Here is a 21,463-nt window from a genome sequence, read left to right on the forward strand (position 1 = left end):
TCAAAATTTTCAGGCGTTTATTCTGTGTGAAAGCTATTCAAGAGGACGATTACAGGGGTGCTTTTCTAGACCCTTTTAGCTTAGCACTTTACTCGGTTTTGTTGCGTGATTGTGGACGTTTTACAGTTTCCTTTCAAAGTACAAGCAGCGTGATAGTTTCTAGGATCATCTTGAATCGTAACTAAGTCATGAAACTACATATTTGTTTCCACTATCACCTAATGGTTTTTTGATTAAATAAGAAATGTCAACTTGACAGGTCAGAGACCAAAGTTTTTTTAGCTACGTTTCTTACAAAATTTCGCCATTTTGCCAAATTCCAATATTTTGCAAAAATTCTAGTTGTACGATCAAGGAAATAACTACATCAACAACAAAAATCATTTCGAATTTCTATGACCCAGTCACTCCAAAAGTGGAGCTATAATTTTTTTTCGCGGTCTCAGCAGATGGCGCATAAATTAAACAAGCTCCAATAATTTTTCATCAACATATATTTATACGTATAGTTTATTTTGTAGTAAATACCTCTCCACATTTTGGAAACAACTTGTTCCTATTTCTTATTTAAAAAATCTTTGAAAAAGTACCTAAATTTTGAACTAGGATAGCCTTTAACAAAAAGTATGCACAGGTGGTGGTGTCCTCCTTGCACAATCGTAAAAAAAACCAAAGTTTCAAATGGTTATTTTATTTGGTTTCCTGAAACTAAATTGCCAACTCACGTGTCTCACAATATTCACCTATATCTACGCGTGATACAGTACGCGCTTCGAAAATGTCTTATTCAGAAGGAAATCAAGATAGTAAAAGGCGGGCATCCAAGCTACCGAGCAGACGATATTGTAGCAATGGGTCTAGTTATGACACTGCGGTTTGAACAGTGCTGGTTCTAAAGCATCTTAATGCGCCTTTAACAATCTAAAACGCTAACCAACTTGTTGGAGCATATGTAGCATTTAAAGAAATTCGGAATGGAATTGATGAGGTACAACAATGGCAGTCAAGTTCGAATGGATGCACACCAAAGAAGACTATACACAGGAGGTGAACCTTTAAAGTTAAGGAGGACGAAAGATGAACTATCCGGTTCGAGGCCGAGTCAAGGCCGCGGTGAAATCTACGCATCTCTTAATGTATTGTGTGTTAGATTTATGTTTAGGCAACAAATTACAAAAAACCACAAAAAGTGACATTGTGATATTATTCAGATTACCACTTTCTAGGACTAACTCGGCACTAAGCTGGAACATTTCTATACAAAAGCAACCACGTCCACTGACATCCTTACATCATGACAGAAATGGAAACCAATACTTCTACGTGTATAACTTGTGGTTTCGTCCAGGGCAAACCATGAGACGCTGCTCCACCTCTGCCCTGGGAGCAGCGTGACCGAAGTGGTTTAAAGGTGACATTTGCTTCCTTATATAAAAAACAAGACATGTGTATGAATTATACCGAGAACAAAAACCGCTAAGTAATATTCACGCCTAAGCAGGCCGAAGCTAAACTTGATTTTTGTTTGGGAATCGAGGGAGTCCTAAGCCCGCTATGCAGTTGATGGCGGGCTGGACCAGTTGGAAAGCAACATACTTCCATGGTTGTGGTGCACGGCCCCTCATTCTTGGCAAGTAAAAGTGCATGTCTCGCAGTTTTGTCCAGGGCAGAGGCAACTTACTCTACATGAAGAGGAATGAAAAGCCCCATCTACCGGACATTACCACTTTTGTCCCGTAAAAATTCAAGGTTTACCTAGGCATTTTCACTTTCTGTCTATATGTAGTCTTCTTGGGATACCAAATAGATGGAAACTGTAATTGTAATAGTGAAATCAACGCAGCAGGGACCTTATGAAAGGGGTTCCCAAAGGTTTTCTTTCGGATTTTGGATTCGGATTTGTTGATGAGTCACAACTTTTTTCCTTCACTAAAATTTTAAGCAGGGGTTTTCGTAAAATAACCTTTTCTAGGATTGCATTCAAAATAACTCAAAAACTTCTACTCTATGGTAATGATTTTCCTATATGATTTCTAGCCCTAACAATACTCCCATGCCGATATCTACTCACATAAAGGTAATAATAGCATGCTATTACATTTTGGAAAATTACCAGAAGTCACCGATGAGTTCATGAGAAAAATAACAAAAATTGCAGCAACACACATTACAGTGTATGTTGAGCACCAAACTAAAAATTTCTTTGGAAAGGTAGTACTATTAACAAAACTCCGCCATGTTATTTACAAAGCGTGTTGGTCCCAAGCCCAGGTAAAGGAGGAGGGTTTAAGGCAGCGTACTTTGTACTATCCTCAGTAAAACAAAAATTAAATGTTGAGATCACCAAAGAGGAGTTATTCCACTATGCTGAATCTTAGCTGGTCTTTCTTGGTGACAGGTTCCGCGTCAGGCCGGATACAGAAATGCTAGGGCATTCGCCTCAGTCGACGCGTCAGGACGGCCCCCGGCATGGGTGGCGTCAAGACGTAAGTAAGTGCACGCTAAATATTGGCATCTTAACAAGAAAGACCGAGGAACTCGCAAGAGCCCTTCGGAAAAGGCGCATTGATATCTGCTCTCGACAAGAAACCTCATGGTCTGGTGCCAAAAGCTGCGACATAGAACGCGAACGTGGTAAAAATGGTTATAAGCTTCTATATTGGTAGGCCGCACACTCAATACGCTGTTGGCATTGCCATCTCGGCTCATCATTTTATTAGCTAATCGTACTATTTACTTCTTCACCGCGTATGCACCCCATATGAAGAAAAATGCCTTCTGGCAATTTCTCGACGCAAAGAACTACAATGCACGTGCATCATGATCATGTGGATGAAAAGGCAGGCGGTAACAGGTGCCATGAAGAAAAGGGATTTGGAGCGTGAAATGAGGGTGGCGAGCGTATAGTCGATTTTGCGGATACCCATGACATTATACTTATGAATACATGGTTCATCAAATGATTTTCTCATTTTCCTACATTTTACAGTGGGAATAGTAAAACGCAAATTGACTATATTCTCGTAAGACGCCGTCATTTTACTACCGTCACAGATTGTAAAGCCCTTTTCTGTCAGATTATCGCACCTCAATATCCATCGTTGATTGCCGTCTTGCGAATCAAGTCACCGATAAAAGAGCGTGAGGAACGCACTGGCCTGGCGCACATCAAACGGTGGCGATTTCGTAAAAGGAAAGAAAAAATTATCTCACTTACGCAATTGCCAACCATTAGGAATGTGAAAGAATCGTGGAACCAAATGAAAGACACGATCCACAAAGTGGCCTTTGCAACACTCGGGGTTACCAAGCCTGGTAAGCGGTTTATCAACCGAGATACTTGGCTTTAGAATGAAGATGTTGAAATGAAGGTTCTTGAAAAGAAACGCCTCTGCCACAAGTTTCTCCATGATAAAACGCGTGCCAGTTGCTAAATTTATAAAAATGCCATCCGGGAAGCAAAGAAAGCGATCGCTGTCACCGAGCGGACCATTCCAAAATTCTTTACGATAAACTGGACACTCGGGATGGGGAAAGAGATCTGTATCGATTTGCCAAAAGCCGAAATGAACGCACACAGGATATCGAACACTTCTGTGAATAACAAGAACGGTACTTTGCTCACCGATCGTCAGGCCGCGACGGATAGGTGGTGAGAATATTTCGAGCAGATTTTAACGGAATAATTTGTTCATCTTCCACTTCTACAGTCATTGCCGGCATTTAGAGCAATTCCATCTTTCAGCGCAACTGAAGTCGAACAAGCAATAAAATGAATGAATGAAATCGGGGAAAGCCGGAGGACCTGACGACATCGCATCTGAACTGTGGAAAGCAAAGACCTAGGTCCCAGCACTGTAAATCAGTGGATTTGTTGATCGGGTTAGAACACTATCTGACTGCCAAGAAAGTATCATAGTTCCAATATGGAAAAAGAAAGTTAGTCCAGTAGAATGTTCAAATTCGGTCAAGATTTTCGCAACCGTATTCGCAAAATTGTTTAAATAACCGTGAATCAAGCCGGGTTGGGCAAGATGTGCGGAACTATTGACGCAATACACGTTGCGCTTTTACTTATGGAGAAACATTGCACTCTTGCATTTAGAGAAAGCGTTTGACCGTGTGCCGACAGCATTTAGTGCCAGAAGAACTCGTGCGCTGGGGTCAACTGTGGCGGGTGTATCAAAACCGCTTCATGTCTCTGTTGGTGTTCATCAAAGAAGCGCCCTCTTTCCACTCCTCTTTGTTCTTGTTATGGGCACTATCGCACGGGACATCCAACGTCCAGAGCCCTATACGCTGCTTTATACAGAGGATGTTTTCCTGGCGTTTAATAATGAAAATGATCTCGAGCAACTTGTCCAGAAATGGTCCTCGTGGACGTTTGTATCCAGATCAGGCTTTTGATAAAAGAAACTGGCGAAACTGATCACGATAAGCCGATCCCGCTTGTGAACGGGACAAAGGCTGATGAAAAAGAAGAAGACGGTACTATTATTAACTAAGGCATACTAGATCGAAGTTCTACGTTTTAGGTAAAATTACTGCACATTAAAGTGGTCTACATAGCTACATAAAGTGACAGCATCACATTAAAGTAAATAGCCGATTTACTTAATACATACATGTTAGGAGCATCTAGCAAGTATTTTTACATAAAAATCTACAAGGTTTCCGACTTGTTATCCTCCTACACGAGGGTCCAATTGATAAATTATAAAATTCAATAAAAAGCATTTTGCTTTTTTAAATTAAAAGGTCAGCATATTTATTTTTTTATTGTGCGTTGAAGAACCATCTACCTTTCGAGATATGAATTCAATCAAAAACATTATTTTACTTCTAAGATCGAAAAAGCAAGAAATTATTCAGAAAAGAACTTCATATCTGGATTGCAACAAAATGTCCTATGACTTCATGTCTGATTCGTTGACACATTACTTCAAGATGACAATTTTTAGCCAGTGCAAGTAAATAAAGTTAATTGATTGTAATTGGCTTACCCCTTGATGTGCGCATTGTATCAAATTATGCTACGACTTCAACAGCATCTGCCTGAAAATGTAAAATCCAACGTTATAGTTTGCATCTCCATAAGGTTTTTAAGGTTTTGTTTTAAAAAAAGACAAAATAGAATATAATGAAATCGGCTTACACGTCACATACGATTTACTCTGAGGGGGTTATATCCTTTGATACGAAAGGTTGATACTGTGAACCTTCGTGCATGCGGTGAATGACATGAACCGAAAGGGGAACACAATTTTCCACTGAATGCAGCTATGTGGGGTATGACAACTCTTAATTAGCACTTTACAATGCAAGTCATTGTTTTGAAATTTATTCTAAAAAAAGGCGAGTGGGAGTATGAAAAACTGAATTTTCAATCCCCTCTCAGAAGCATATCGAACACAAAAATCTAAAAAAAAGCAAGATGCAAGAAGCCTATATGAGTCTGTGGCAATTTATGCTCGAATAAAGTTGAAAATAGTATGCTTTTATATTTCTTGTAAATCGACTGAAGTCCGCCCCCCCCCCTTAAGTTCCTCTTGGAACTCTGGGGGTCTTTTATTTAAACAAATTTATGTTATTAACAATATCATGAAAATATATTTAAATTCCAACAGGTTCAATCAGTTAACTTTAAATTTCTTTTCTTTATATCCCTCTGCGGTCGGTGGACGTGACTCCACTTTTCATCAGACTCTCTTGACACATTCATTCTTGACATTTGCCGCTCCAATCTCCCGTTAGTCCGTCAACTGTTTCTGCGGGCATTGAATGCAGCGGTGGAGACGAATTCATATTGACGCCTAGGTTTGCGCCTCCGGTGTGCCGCCACATCACTCCGCCCCACCACGCGAATCTGACGTTCGCGGGTGCTTCTTTCAAGCGGCCGCCGGCTCGTCGAAGGCTCTCAGCCTCGACAAGGATACCCATTTGGGCCCGCCTCGGACGTCGAGTTTGAACGAGTGCTCGCCTCGTTCCAGAACTTTAAAGAGGCCCTCCTATCATGGTTGCAGCGGCTTCCGAGGGGCATCTACCCTGATGAGGACCTGGTCACACGTTCCGAGGCCCCTGGGGGTGTTGACGTGTGCTGGACGGTGGAGTCGGCGACATTTTCAAAATCGCATCCCTAAGCAGACGTTCCATTCCCGAGTCGTTTAACCCTGCTCTGATGTCCAGAACAAGATCGGCGGGGATTGGTAGATTCTCCGTCGAGATTGATGGTGTGAAGGCGCTTGGTTGACCGAGGGCACACACCTACTTCTTTTCGAGCGTGCTTGTTGATCTTGCACTTCTGGCACCCGATGCAGAATTTACATCCTTGTTCATGGACGGCCAGAAATATTTTTCAATGACTAACCAGTTCTTCGTCCTGACGCCTGGGTGCGTAAGATCGTGAATTGCGTGGAATACTTCCCGGCGAAAATCAGCCAGAATGAATGGCCTGGGTCCCCTATTTGAGGTTTCGCAGAGTAAGCAAGAGTATGAGCCGAAAATGGGAAATTCCTCGAATTTATGTTTGGAATTTGCCTTCAGGCTCTGAACCTCGGAGTGGTTTTTTTTGTACCTTGCGGTATAATTGACCGAGGTGCGGACTGTGACCTCAGAAATTTGAGACAAAGCGTCTGCAATAACATTGTCTTTACCAGACACATGTTGGATATTAGAAGTAAACTGGCTGATATAACTCTAGTGCCTAAGTTGGCAAGGGGACCCTTTGCCTGGCTTTTGTATAAGTGTGAATGTAAGGGGCTTGTGGTCCGTGAACCCAGCGAACGGCCTGCCCTCAGGGGAGAAACGGAAGTATTTTTTAACGAGGTGCGCGGCGAGTAGTTTACGATGCGTAGCCGCTGTAATTGCGTTGAGCTGGGTTGAGCTGTTTTGAAAACAAGCTCAACGATGGCCAGTTTGATTCACTCGTTGGTGCAGAGCGGTGCCTACCACAGTATCTGACGAACACATCTAGTGGAGCATCTGGCTGAGGAAATGTCAGTAGTGTCCTCAGATGCCGTCAGGGGTAGCTAAGTGGCCGAGAAATTTCACCTGCTCCTGCAGAAATCTACGTTTTTCAACGTTTAGGACAAGTCCGGCCTCAGAGAGACGTTGAAAACTGCACTCGGGATGCTCTAAGTGCTCAGATTCGGAAGCGACCAAAACATCATCCATATATACGAAACAAAAGTTTAAGTTTCGTAAAACAGAGTGGATGAACCTCTGGAAAGCCTGCTCAGCGTTGCACAAGCCGAAAGTCATCCTAGTGAACTCGAAGCCGTTTTCGGAATGCTTTCGGGAGCTACGGGGATTTGGTACGCCTTGGCTAGATCCAAAGTCGTACAAAAAACAGGGCAATTCGTTAGCGAGTGCGCGAAATCATGGATGAGTCTTATGAGATAACGGTCCGGAATTGTCTGAGCGTTCAGACATCTATAATCTCCGCATGGTCGCCATTCGCCGTTTGGCTTAGGGACCAGATGAAGCCATATTGACACCTAGCTTCGCGCCTCCAATGTGCCAAACAAAACCATAAAAGTTACAGTAGCATAAGTCATAACAGGGAGTATGATACAAGAAAGTTATATTAGATTAAGGTCTTTGTTTCGTGTAAATTTACAGATATGAAATGCCAAAATTACACTAAAGTAAAAAGTGTGATGTACTGCATACATATATATTACGTACCAATGTCATGCATCTAAATATAATTAGATAAGAAATGCACTAAGTACCATACACACGACCTTTTATTCCTGACACATTGCGCTTTCGCTTTTGACTTGTTTGGCGGTTAATAATGTAATAGTAAATTCTGTTTTGGTAACAATTTATATTTTTCGTTAACACATCTTAATATTTACATTCAGTAATCAGGCCTGGCGAGAGGAGGGAGGGAGATTCTCCCGCGGCGGGATTTTTCTCGGGGGTCCGGAATAGGGGGTTTAAGGGGGGCATAATTTTCACCCTCGGCCTATAGGATTTTCACCCCGGGCATCGTTTTTCCGGATAATCTGCACTCTGTATCTGAATTTTGTCTCTATGGAACTGTTTGTAATTTCTCATTTAGAAATATCATTGTGTGATTGAGGGATTTGAACAACCTTATTGGTGTTTTTCCTCATCGGCAAGGAAGTGTTTCTAATAATCGCTTTATAAACCAAAAGTAAAAGTTGCCATGTTTGTTAGGGTCGATGAATATTTATTTTTTCGTTATACGTATGTCTATGTACTCTTGCGGCCTTTTTCAGCTGAATTAGAAGATGAGTTGTGGATCGCCCTAAAAATATTTAGTCAATGGTGTTGCTTTCCTAGAATTTCTAAAGGGAATTGGAAAAAATAGTGGATTTCTGGCATTTATACATTATTCACGTCCTACGCTCCACGAGCAGGGCCAATGGCAAACACATTCTATCTAATAAAATTTCTCCCTAATTTTGTTTTTGTCTCATTTCTCTATAAATATAGCCAGTTTGATGGTTTTTAGGTATATTTTTTTCGATGAGAAATTGCTTTGAGCGTTTGGAATTTGTTCTCATGCTGCTAGTTTACGATATTTGTTGTAACATAAACAATTTCTTTTTCAGGGATAATTGCAAATATGATACGTATGTGTGACCGCAATCAGTGTTGATTTTTTAGTATCAAAAGTACTAAATTTTCTACGTTTTGACGTTCATCAGGATCTCAGTACTTTTTCTAAAGAAACGGAAGCGAATTGAATATTTGAACTGGTAACGCTTCGCTGCCTATCGTCACTTCGTGAAATATTGTAAGTCAAAAATTTTCGTAAAATCACAAAAACAAAATAGCGGCTTCTGTGAATGCAGTCCGTCGCAACAAAAAAGGCTTAAATAAATTTGTTGGAGATAAAGTGGAATAACGTACTGCGGAACAATGTGACGTTATTGGATATTTACATATATTAAAGTCGGATCAAAAGTGCCACGACATTGGAAGATGTCACAAAATACTGACGGATAGGTTGACTTCTAGAGTATATATAGACTATTGTAGGTAGCGAAGTTTCATATTCGCCCGACCAGAAGAAAACTGTTCATTTCCCAAAAGAGCTTGCCTATCTGAAAGAGGATGTTATCAAAATTTTTGGGTTTTAGTTATTCAATTCTGCGGTTTGACTAAAGTAAAATCAGGATTTTGAAGGTAAGCCCCTACAGAGCTTAAAACTTACAACCCGGAAACCGGGTGCCAGAAATCAGTTGAGGCTTTACAGCGACCAGAGTGAATAGATTGGTATTTATTGACTAGCATATGCAAAGGAAGTATACTCTAATGTGCTGCGTTTTAAATTGTTACAAAACGCTATCTTAGGCATAGAATAACCTTTGTCTTCTAAGAGGACAACAACCCCAAGTACACTTCATTGTCGATACTAGAATGGCTTTTGTATAATGTCCCTCATATACTATATATACATTATTTCCGAATAAATCGGCTGTGGCAGAGAGACAGACAGACGGACAGACAGACATCGAATCGATTCTAATAAGGTTTTGTTTCACACAAAACCTTAAAAACAGAGATTGTGACGAATGGTAATAAGGTAATAAAAAACATTTTGATGAAATGTTAGTTTTCCGAGCACGGAGTCGATCAATGAAGATAGCTAACAGGCAGAAGAACTATTTATAACTTCCAACCAATGTCCAAGGTTACACAAATCAAATAAATTCAGATATCAGATTGAAATTAAAGGAAAATAAATGCCATCAACCGAAGGATTTCACACGAATCTCGAAAGGTATAACAGATTATTTCCATTTTATACTGGTTGCTCAATTTGGCATCTTATAGCTAAAAGTAACATGAATTTGAAAAATGTCGAGCCACGGCTACTAGTTTACAAGACTCCACCAACTTTGCTATTAAAAGTTTAAATTTCCAGGAAGTGCAAGGTATCTACACGAATCTGTTCAAACTCTGCTCACTAATTATTTCTCCTGCCTTATCCTATCCTGTCACTTGTTGTATGGCTCTTTTATCCCGTTTCTTTGGTGATATCAAAGATCCATCCAGATCTCTTTAACTATTTGTATATTTCGTCAACAACTTTCCATACGTCGCTTGCTCTTATTTGCTTTACACGGAAGGAGTTAATCTCTATTCTTCTGTGGCGTCCTCAAAAGAGTATGTCTCTCTATAATACAATTTGTCAATGAATTGGTATCCAATGTCAGCAAATGCCACTGGATAAACTGCTCACCCACATCCTTACCTAATCTTTTTTCCTACTCATTTTATAAGCACTTTTTACCATTTCGGAGTTCCATCCGAAACTTCGACGTAATCTGCCATAGGCATCAACAACTGTGCTTCCAGAATTTCGGGCCTCACATCATGTTCTTCTACTAAATTTGACTCTATCCAGATTTTCTTAACACCATTTAACTCCGTTCGTAAAAGCATTTTCGGGTGTTGCTCTATGCTCTAGTCAAGTAATTAAGTAAGTTCAAGGTAATTAAGTAAGTAAGTAAGATTTTATGCATTGATGGATGGACTACCTATGACTGCTCCGATATCACCTACAACACACTGAACGTATATGTTTTTACACTGCAGACATATCAAGGCTTCCTAACTTATAGCCAGTATCAACTATTGTAGCCTACTAGCAAGTGCAAGATTTTTTTTAAAATTCGTTATAATTCTAATTTTTACATAGTATGCTCATGACACGCCCTGTGGCTGAGGCTTAAGAATACACTCAAAGCCTTTCCTGTTTGTCGTAAGACGACTAAAACGGATTTAGATTTGTGGGCTAGCAACCTGGAAATTTTGAAACTTCATTGCTACCGAAACGTCAACAATGCCTCAAATAACGACTGTCCTCACGGCAACGAGCTTCGGCTATCGAAAACGGACTATGATTGGTTTCTGGAAAGTGCACACACTCCTCGACAATGGTAGCGAGGGTCTTCAAAATGCCTTTTCCCCAACTTGAGCGGGAATTGCAACGATGTAAACTGGACATTCTGGGCCTAAGCGATATAAGGTGGTGGAACTTTGTGCCGATCTGCGTTTGTACTCTGTAGAGCCAAGTGATAGCAAACGCGAGTCCGATGTCGGGTTGCTTCTGACGACTATCGCAAGGAGTGCTCTCTTGCCCCTGGGAGCTCGTTTCTGTCAGACTTCTAACTGTAAGTTTTCGGTACAGGTTAAGGAGCATTACAATTGTACACTACTATCCACCAATGAGAACTTCGGATTTGGATTTGTAATAACTTTCGAAAAGGGTTTTACTTTTCATTTTGTTTGAGACGGGGTTTAAGGGGTTAAAGTTTAAAGATTATAAAATACAACTGAGAAATACGGCGTTAGCCACAAATCCTTAAATATGTAAATCGTGGCACATCAACCAGAGTTGCATGCTATTGCCCTAGTGTTCTCCTTTATTGTTATGCACCACGACGTTTTAGGGTGGAACCAAGCATGATTCCATTGTATGATACAACCCCTAATGTAATTGTCACCCTTTTTCCTCCTGGTTAACAAGCAGTTAATTAATTATTGCAGTTGCAGTCTTAATGATCAACAAACATTCGATTAATTTAAACAATTAATTAAATTTACCAAGAGCAACTTGTAATATTTTAATTTCCTGAAGAATAATCGTCGTGAACTCGTTCTTTACAAGAATGCAAATCTTTGTGGTGACACACGTAACGTTAAAAGCATAACAATGTTGGAAAGTTTGGTGAAAATCATGCTGGCTATAAAAATTCCATAAATTATATTTCCAAATTATATATCATAAAATGACGCCGCCAATTTAAATTAAATGGTTTACTTTCTGATTACATCCTTATTATGACCATCAAGCCAACGTTGCTTAAGTTGGAAAAACAAGTTGGGAAACCAGAGTGGCAGTTTTGTGATTTTTGAAATATTTCTGAGTTGGGCAGGAGAATGATGAGAATGATGATGACTATATTTGGCGAAAGAAAATTGTAGTCCTACATGTATAGAGACCCCCTTAAGTTCCTCGTAGAAGCGTGTAACTAATTGCATGCGTGTGTGTTCACAGTTCCCACTTTTCCACCAAATTTGGTGTCAATTGGTACAACAGTTTCTGAAAAAAGTGCGTGACAGACAGACAAACGGACAGGCAGACAGTAAACCGATTTTAACAAGGTTTTGTTTTATCTTTAAGATAAATGAAAGTTTCTATATAAGAAAAGGCTCGCTCGATGTATTGTAGTTTGATGAAATCCCAACTTGCTTTAATAACCGATACCTTGGTAACCTTCCTCCCGTGATATCACCAGATTATTGGCCAAAGTTCAGCAATAGATATGTCCATAAAACAATTATATTTTCGTCATTATTTCCAGATAACTGCCCTTATATGGAGAAACAAAATGACCACCATCCAATATATCCGAAGTTGTGTTCGTCTAAAAATGGGAGCGTAGCAAGCAGAAACAATGGTTAGAGATACACAGAAAGATGTGCCCGTTTCTGGCGATAAAGTGGGGAGAATCGACATGATATGCGCAATTAACTTCACTTACTCCTAAATGGAAATGCTATCAATCAATTCGGGAAAACATATTCGTGATATTGGATATTGACGGCGATACGAAGTTCAGCGCGACCAATATGCGGGCTTTGGTATCGCTAAATTTTATTAAGTGCAAAGCATAATAAAAAGAAAGATATTGTGAGCCGAATGTGATACAGACTACCTAATCGTCCGTAAATGGTTAGGTGAGCTTGCCCTGGGATTATGCCGATGTGATTGATATGCTCCTTATGAATCAGAATTGGCAACGATGATTTAACGATTGATACGAGTCACGGAGAAGCGCAAGAAACGGCAGTAACGATATTTTTGCGAACAGAATATATTTGCTAGATATACAGAGCAATATGGGCGATTTATAACAGAATGTCCCGAATATATTATCGCTTTCCGCAATCATTACCAACCACTTTCTTCCCCTTCGTGTTGCGGGGGAGGGTTATCTACAGAATTCTATGGTTGTCGTACGAGACGCCAGTGTCAAATGGATAGAATTTATGGGGTAACAATCTCAGCATTTGAAAATTTTTCATCTGCATCAGCTTCCGTTGGTAACGAATGATGTACGGTTTTCTTTTATGGGGTTAAGGAAAAAAGTGCTTTTAGGTTAACATGTCTTCGTAGATTAAGGTGATTACATTTTTGAAATGTTACGAACCACCAATTTCAATTAAGGATTAGGGTTTCGGATGTATTTTAGTGAGCTGGCAGTAAGTTGAGGTCAGTAATTCCCGCAAAAAATGCAAATTTGCTCTAAGTTGAAAACTACATAACTCCATGTTCTGGAAGGAGCTGTTTTAGTAACTATTCAGAAAATCGGAAAAGACGTAGTTTGAACGCCTTTAGGAGACGTACGACATAAAGGGTCCCACAACAACAATCGATTTGTATGTGGCACTTGGATGTTTTAGCGGTGATGCCGTTAACCCTCAGAGGTTGAAGACCTAGGAGTCATGTTTTCAAATATTTGTCAGGTTGTCACTCAATACAATCAAACAGGCGTTACCTGATCAGCATCAACGATGCAACAAACGCCTTAGTAAAAACTCCAAACATTCCGGTTCGAGGTCCACCAATTCGATATCCCTCAAAGCTGGCTAGCGTTCTGGCCTCCAAACATTCTTCAGAGGATGCTTCTGTCGATGTGTTTCCGAAGTCCGGTAAGACCAGTGTCTTGTACAGTAAGAGCTTCGACCCTATGGTGAGACGTTTCAAGCGGAACAGTTTTTGTAATCTGAAATAGGCTCTGTTCACCTCATCGTCACAGCTGCTATCGGTTATGATTTTCGGAACTAGATGGGAGAAATTATCAACGGTCACAAAGTTTTGATCTCCTATCTTTATTGTTTTCATTAGACGAGTGCCAGTTGATGCGGTTGATTCTTTAGTTTTCAGTGCTGACGTTGCTACCATGTACTTTGTCTTGCCCAAGATCTCACGCCACCTGTTCGATTTGGATCGAGCAGTCCACTCGAGATGGACAGTTCCCGCATTGTTCTTCCCATACAGCGGCTTAGACACCGTATAGAGGCAGTACTTTCTGAAATTCGGTCCGTGAAATAAATTAACACTTTCTGGACCCTGCCCTCCACCAAATATGAAATATCTCGAACTTTATACAGACTTAAATCGGACTTTGTCTGTATATCAGCATGTGGTGTATCAAATGAAAAACTCAATTAATACTTTTCGAAACTGATCTTTTTTGACATAAAGTGAAACAGGGGAGCGTAGGTTCAAACTGAAAGAGGTATCATTCTCACAACCTATTAAACCGAAAAATCTGAAATCACACTGGTGCATCTATGTATATAAGATCTAGGCCTCAAAATACATTTCATTTTGATATCTGCAAAAATATAGTTAATAATAGCATATTACAGATTTTTAGAAATTTACCCGAAAACTCTCCCGAAATTTACAGACAAAAGTGCACATCAGCATCAGATTTCAGATTTCTCTCAAAAATCTAATTACTCTTAACAAGATCAAAGTTTTGAATTCCACGTGAATTTATTGGACTCTAAGCCACGTATGACGTCCTCATCATATATAGTGAACTCATAAGAACGGCGGGCGATATGAGAACATCTTGGTTTTCCTTTTTTGGTGCCAGCGGTTTGAATTTTTAAATTCTTCACATAAGACGAACGCAAAGCCTTTACACCCGAAGCGTATTTCAATTTGTTTTCAGAATTAATTTGGAAAATTAGACATTGAGCGTCGCATAACGTAGTAATGAATCAAGATCATAGAGCTTTATTTTGAAAATCATCGATTTCAGTTAAATATTCTGAATTTAAAAGAAGTCCGGTGCTGGGGTTGAAAAGAGCACTCCTCTCTCTCTTCCGGTGTTATGCTTTTATATGTTGGTAAGCCTACTGATAATAGGTGCTAACCCAGTGTGGAACCAATGCTTGTTGCTTGGGACCAGATTTCTGATAGGTTTTTGAACGGTCGCAATTGAGAAACATGGCTATTGTAAGGGGTTACGCTTCAAGGTAGAAAGCAGGGATACCTTCTATGTGCAATAGCACCCAGGTTTAGAAAGGTATAGTCTTGGGGACTGCAACAACAATGGTGAAAGGTTTGTAATCAGATGTCGTGATCAGCAATAACATATTTACAAGTTGTCTTCTCAATGTGCATAGTAACATCAGCCAAAAAACCATCATCATCATCTGACTGTGAATGAAAATGAGCGGCTTTCTAGAATGATTGTTCAACCCTCCACCCTCACTCTAAGTTCCAATTAAATTTATACCAATTACCGTATCTAAATCTTTGGTATCAGGCATGGCCGTTTGAAGAAGAATGCGTGAGACTGGCAGTCAGAAGAAACAATTGCTCCCAGATGACATAGATCATTATACTTAAGTGTTTGGTAATAATTTTAATCGGGGAAACAAATCTGCTGGATCTCGAGTTTGGCAAAAGTGAAAGATAAAGCTTTGCATCAGACTATTGGTTTTAAGGGGGTTTGCCTATATGAGGCCCGAAATTTCAACTTTTCTTATTAGGATCTTGAGTAATGATACAAAATTTTTAATTAATGAATTTGATATTCGTTTATATTTGTTTTTGCAGTCAAAGGTATCGATACAGATGAAGAACACTTTGCTGTAGATCTCTGTCAATCATTTTGAAAACTACCCAACTTTAAAATACAAAAAAAAATCTGGATGATGTATGCTCAAAAATGAATTTTTATTTAGGCAGATATCATTCTTTTTAAAGTTTTGTGTAAAACATTAAAATTGGCTTACCAACTATTTGTTCATCCTTCTTTGCATCTGTCCGTCTTTTTGAAGAAAATATAAATTTTCAAAATGGGCTGACCTATACACAGATTTTTGATACTAAAGCCAATCCCACGGGGCGAGGTGAGCCTACTTTAGCTAGGTCTCTTTCTTTCTATCCGCGCCGATCATAACTCCGTAACCCTTCCTGACCTCTTCCGCTTTTGCTTGGCAAGCTATTATTCCCCGGCAAAATTTTCCGGTAATAGGATTTTACCTACAGTTTTCTTTCTTCCATGAACCTTAGGTATTGGAAGGAAAAGTGCAGTTCGGACAAGTAGGTGAGGTGCCCAATTTGAACGTATACACTATGACAATATCCTCCCTGAGCGGTGAGAAACAATAGAAATAATTGATTTCTTTCCTTCGGCTTTTTTTCACTTCCAAAAAAGGAGGGATGGACTTGATGTTATATATGTTTATCATCTCATCTGCCAAGATGTCAATCGACACCATTCCTCAGATGACGAACACCGCATCATTTGCGACCGTCTGGAAGGCAGAACACACCCTGCTCCTCTGTAGACCGCACTCAGTTTATGTGCGTTACATAAAATATGCAACGCTGATTCCTAAACAGGGACTGCATACAGCAAGGTGGAACTATACCCTGGATACAAGCACCCTACAAGTATGCCGCGTTCCTCCTACATTCGGTATCATTCTTGCCAGAACCATATTAGCGATAGATGCTTTTTTGCAAATATACTCTACGTGTTGCTAAAAACTACATCTATCATCACTCCCAAGTATTTGATGACAGGCTTATAAATGATGAGATGATTGCCAATTCTAACACGAACGAAATTTCTCTTCCGGCGCTTGATCTTAAAGATCGCTTCCGCCGTTTCGTCTGCAAGTGCCAGCTCGGTAGTAGCTATCCAAGCCTAAATATCACTGATTGCTTTGCATGAGCACAACTCAACATCTTCTAAATGCTTTGCAACCACAGCTAGTGCAATGTCATCGGCATAGCCCACGACCGTAGCCTCTTCCGGATCCGGAAGGTTGAGAGCATCGTGGTACATGCACGCTTTGAACAGCTCAGTGAACATGTCTGGTCTCGATTTCACCCCATTCGACATTCCTTCCAGGTTCGTAGCTTCGTTGTTACCTATTCTACTTCAAATCTCCAATAACTCATTCGTGGATACTGCTGGAATTGCCGTCTAATTCAGAGATCTTTCAAAGGTGTCGGCGCTCCTATCTTGATGCGGGAATAACCTCTGAATGATTTTCAACAAATGAGTAAGGCACGTTATCTACGGAGATGACCGGTCTCTGAATCATCCCATCACAACTCTATAGGCGGTCCCCCACGGACTTACATCTGTCTAAAAGCAGAGCTACCTAAAACAGTCCCATTTGCTCTGCTGGATGGCCAGCTCGAAATTTTTGCAAGCTTTCTTATATACATGCTCTTTTTGCACCTGATCGACCCTACCTACTGCCCTCTGGGCCATTTGTCTGGCTCGGTGGCAAGTTAATCGAAGGCCGACCAGTTCATTATTCCACTAGTAGTTGGGTTTTCTACTGGGGAATGTGTATCTCCTAGTCATGAACACGTCACAGGCTTTGGTGATGCATAGTGTGATATGGAACAATCCGCCAGTCTTAGTGGGTTCATCTAGCCACACTTCCTTTCCATCAATGTCTTTGCGGACCAACCTGGTACCGACCTCGGCTTTGAATACGTTATTTGGCTACTGTGTGGCTGTCTCCATAGTTTGAAGATAATTATACTACGCGCTAGTATGACAGCTCATACAGCGCAGGGCTAACAAAGCAGATCCTCCCTTCCGTTGAAGAAGACCCTCCTTTCCGAAAGATACTTATATTACCTTCATTGCCAGAACTACATCTAACTGCGTAAAAGCCTCTAGTAGGTTTCGATTCTTTACGTTACTCTGTCTGCTGCCCGACATTTCTTCAAGCTCAGATAATGTGAAACTGGGTGGGTTTTAGCAGCCGTACACATATATGCCGTTTCTTTTTGCTACAGGCGACTGATTCATTGTGCCCTGTATAGCCTGTCTACCGCAAGCCCATCTCGCCGCCTCTTTAGTCAAGTCTGTGACCCATACGCTTCGTGACATTTTCTGTATGGTTGACTTACGATGATAACGTCCATTTTAGACTCGTGAGTAGTCTGCTCAAGTAAATCCTGAGAGACGCTGCAATGATTTAGGTTTATTTGAATAAATCTGATTTTTTCATCGCTTCTCGTTTCTTCTTTTCTTTGCACAATAGGCATTTTACTATTGAATGCCTTAGTGAGATGACCTTTGGCCTTTTGTATTGCAATGCAAATTTTTCCTCTGAATGTTTCTTTGCCGACATCCATGTACTTTATATAAATCTCATGATTTATCTATCTATCACATGAGATCGCCTTTCTAAATCCTACGGATTTTGCTAACTTCCCGTTTAGATCTTTTAGGTGGAGGTCATCTTTGACCTTTTTGAATATCTACGCGTACGACAGATTGCTCTTGCTGAAGATAATAAGTACCTTTGAGCGAATTCGCACCTTCGATTCGGCGCTTGTTGACTCCCCAGAGGATCACCATCTTTCTCTCCCATCCTTTTCTATTATGGCAAGTGGATGACAATACGGTAAAGTGTCACTTGGGTGTCCTGAGACATTGTTTGGATGATCGGTTTCAGCTTTTGCGCGGGTACCCTTTCCTCCTCCAGCGACCTATTACAGAGGACCGTAATGGCTCAGACCATGTTTTCATTAGCTTGTTGCACGTTATGTATGTCCTTGATAAACTCGGACAGCTCAATTATTTTTACTCCAAGCTGTATGAAGGGTAGCCCCTTCATGTCAGAGCTATGTTATCTATGAGTCCTGACCGAATTTTCCTTTTGAAACACTCCGCCGCCGTCCAGACCTTGCTCTCCACATTTTTACAGACAATTGAGGAACTTTTTCTTAATGGATCAATCCATTAATGTTGAAATATCCCCTGCGTTCGTCCTTCTTGGACAGATGCAGTGTTTGTCTAAACCGCCTTCGTGGGCCAGCGAATTCCTTTCTGGAGAACGCAGTTTTGGACACGGAGGAGCGAATCCTGGTTGGCGGTGACTTTAATGCTTTAATGCCTTGAATGAAGCAGATTCATCCAGATTCCAGAGGGAAACGGATGGAAATAGCAGCGAGAACCGGGCTCGTGGTTTTAAGCATCGGATGCACGCCAACGTTCGAAAGGCTCATCAGGAATATCAAGTAGTCCAGATTCAGATCAAGGAGATCCACAGTTGGTGCTGTTATGAAAGTCATGGCTGCGGTTCATCAAGCCGAAGCACACAGCCGCCGATCTCGACGCATAGTGCTCCTCATAATGCTTGATGTCAGAAATGCCTTCAATTCCGTAAGATGGATAGATATGCTAGGTACACTAGAAAACTCATTCTACGGGCCAAGCTATCTCCTGTGGATATTTAGAGATTATTTGAAAGACCGCTCGCTGCTCTACAAGATGCTAGTGAGCCAGAAAGGGATAGCGATCATGTCACGAATATCAACGGGATCCATCCTAGGCCCGAACCTTTGGAACGCTTTCTACGATAGTCTGCTAAGACTCGACATACCATAAGAGTCGCGTTTGGTCAGATATGCAGACGGCATTGCGGTACTTCTTGCTGGAAGTGCAGCTGAACAGGCTCACGGCAGAATTGGCATTTTGATGCGACGGTTAAGCGAATGGATGGTTCATCGTTTTAGTTTTGCGCTGGAAAAAACTGAAGTAGTTATCTTGACAAGAAAGAGAATCCCGACCCTGCGTCCCATATCGATGGGCGAGTTGACTTTAGAGTCAAAACTTGCTGTTAAATACCTTGGTTTAACGCTCGACTGGGCAAACGTCAACACCGAAAACCAACCAACCAACAATATCAAACCGTACTGGTCAAACGGGAAGAATAAAGATAGGAGACTAGAACTTTGAGACCGTTGATAATTTCTCCTATCTACGGTCGAAAATCTCAATCGATAACAGCTACGATGATGAAATCCGCGCACGGTTGTTGTCAGCCAAACTCGAAACGTCTCACCATAGGGTCAAAGCTCTTACTGTACAAAACAATGATCTTGCCAGTCATCATGTATTCCTCGGAGACTTGGGTTCTTAGCAAGAAGAATTGCGAACTCTTGGCCGCGTTCGAGGGAGGAATGCTCCGAAGAGGATGGACGATTTCGTAGCCTACAAAACGACGAAATTTATGAGCGATACCATGACCGTCAGGTTGTGTATAAAATCCGGCTCAATAGGTTACGGTGGGCGGATCGCTTAATCCGTATGGATGAGGATGACCCAGCCCGGAAAGTCTATAAGGGCAATATCTATGGTAGAAAAAGAAGACGAGGCAGACCCTGCCTAAGATGGAGCGATGGCGTAGGTCAGGACGCCAGACAACTTTTAGGGATATCGAATTGGTGGACCTCGGCCCAAAACCGGGATGTCTGGAGATTCTTATTAAGGCAGGCCTAGACCGTATACCGGTTGTTGCGCCGTTGACGATGATGATGACTGCACGCGAAGCACCCTTACCGAGTAGCAACTCTCTTGGCAAAATAAGCTAAGAGGCAGACGGACTGCGCGGCTTATCGACAATTTAGATCCGTAACTGAACCGAACGTACGGTGAGATTGATTACTTCCTTACGCAACTTCTAAGTGGGCACGGAGGTTTCCAGTCTTACCCGCATAAGATTGGGAAGGCACGATATCTTAATTGTGTGTTCCGCAATGGAGTGGTGGACGACGGCGAACAAATATTTTTCCTTGTGAGGAGAGCTCTCTCCAGACAACATTTTCCAAGAGATACTAACGAGCGCTGGCAGATGCAGTCGTGTTGTGTATTATGTTCGGGCTCTTTTTATTGCGAAGAAGATTGAGCACGACCGGCGGAGGGGCCGGATAGCAAGGGGCTCCTCGAATTAACAATTCCGTTCCTCCTCTCCTGTTGGTGAAGGGAATTGCCTGACCTGAAGGCTCGCAAAGCGGGGGGAACGGGAGGGCTTGCCCGAAGTAAAGTGTCAAACGATTCCATGTTGGTTTTTTGATGACAGGGAGGTGTTTAGTTGATGGCCCGACGGCGTACTGCTGCGGGAGCAGCAGTCCAACACGGGTAAACGTATTCATCTACCCTACTCCCCAAAAAAAAATAAAATCATATGTAGAAAGATGAGACAATCGATTAATGAACGATGCATTGACGATAAAAGGTGGCGAGTATCAGTTAAATCAACAAAACTCTGGACGTCCTCATTACGAGCTCCGAATCCTTTCTGCAGGCACCTGCCGCTCATAATCGGTTTAAGCAAAATCTGTCTTCCGCGATAGTGGCTTTGTTGCAGCTTCCAATATATGATCTTAGTCATGTCCTCAGAACAACTTCTTAAAAGATTTGCAAGAAAAGTTCCGAGAAGAAGTGTGTCAGGTTAATAGTTGTCAAATCAAGTATAGTGAGTAGGAAGCTATGCGAGATATTCGATAAATTGAAAGTGGCCACAATCTTCGACATCTTCCTCAACAAATTGACAGAGTACAAAGAATGGACGACTAGAAAACACTCAAAATATATTCAAGCGGAAAATCGATGGAGACAGGTCGCTC

The 21,463-nt window shown here is 41.1% G+C and overlaps 1 protein-coding gene across 3 annotated transcripts in view; it reads right to left on the minus strand.

Annotated features, from left to right (window-relative positions):
• LOC119656899 (acetylcholine receptor subunit alpha-like) overlaps positions 1-21,463 on the minus strand; it is a 234,465-nt gene that overhangs the window by 193,799 nt on the left and 19,203 nt on the right. For all 3 annotated transcript variants that reach the window (XM_038063583.1, XM_038063582.1, XM_038063581.1), the window contains one exon: positions 5,004-5,055. The gene's annotated coding sequence lies outside the window, so the exon portion shown is untranslated. The remainder of the gene's footprint in view (positions 1-5,003; positions 5,056-21,463) is intronic.

Source organism: Hermetia illucens, chromosome 5, assembly GCF_905115235.1.
Source record: "Hermetia illucens chromosome 5, iHerIll2.2.curated.20191125, whole genome shotgun sequence".
Taxonomy (NCBI): Eukaryota; Metazoa; Arthropoda; class Insecta; order Diptera; family Stratiomyidae; genus Hermetia; species Hermetia illucens.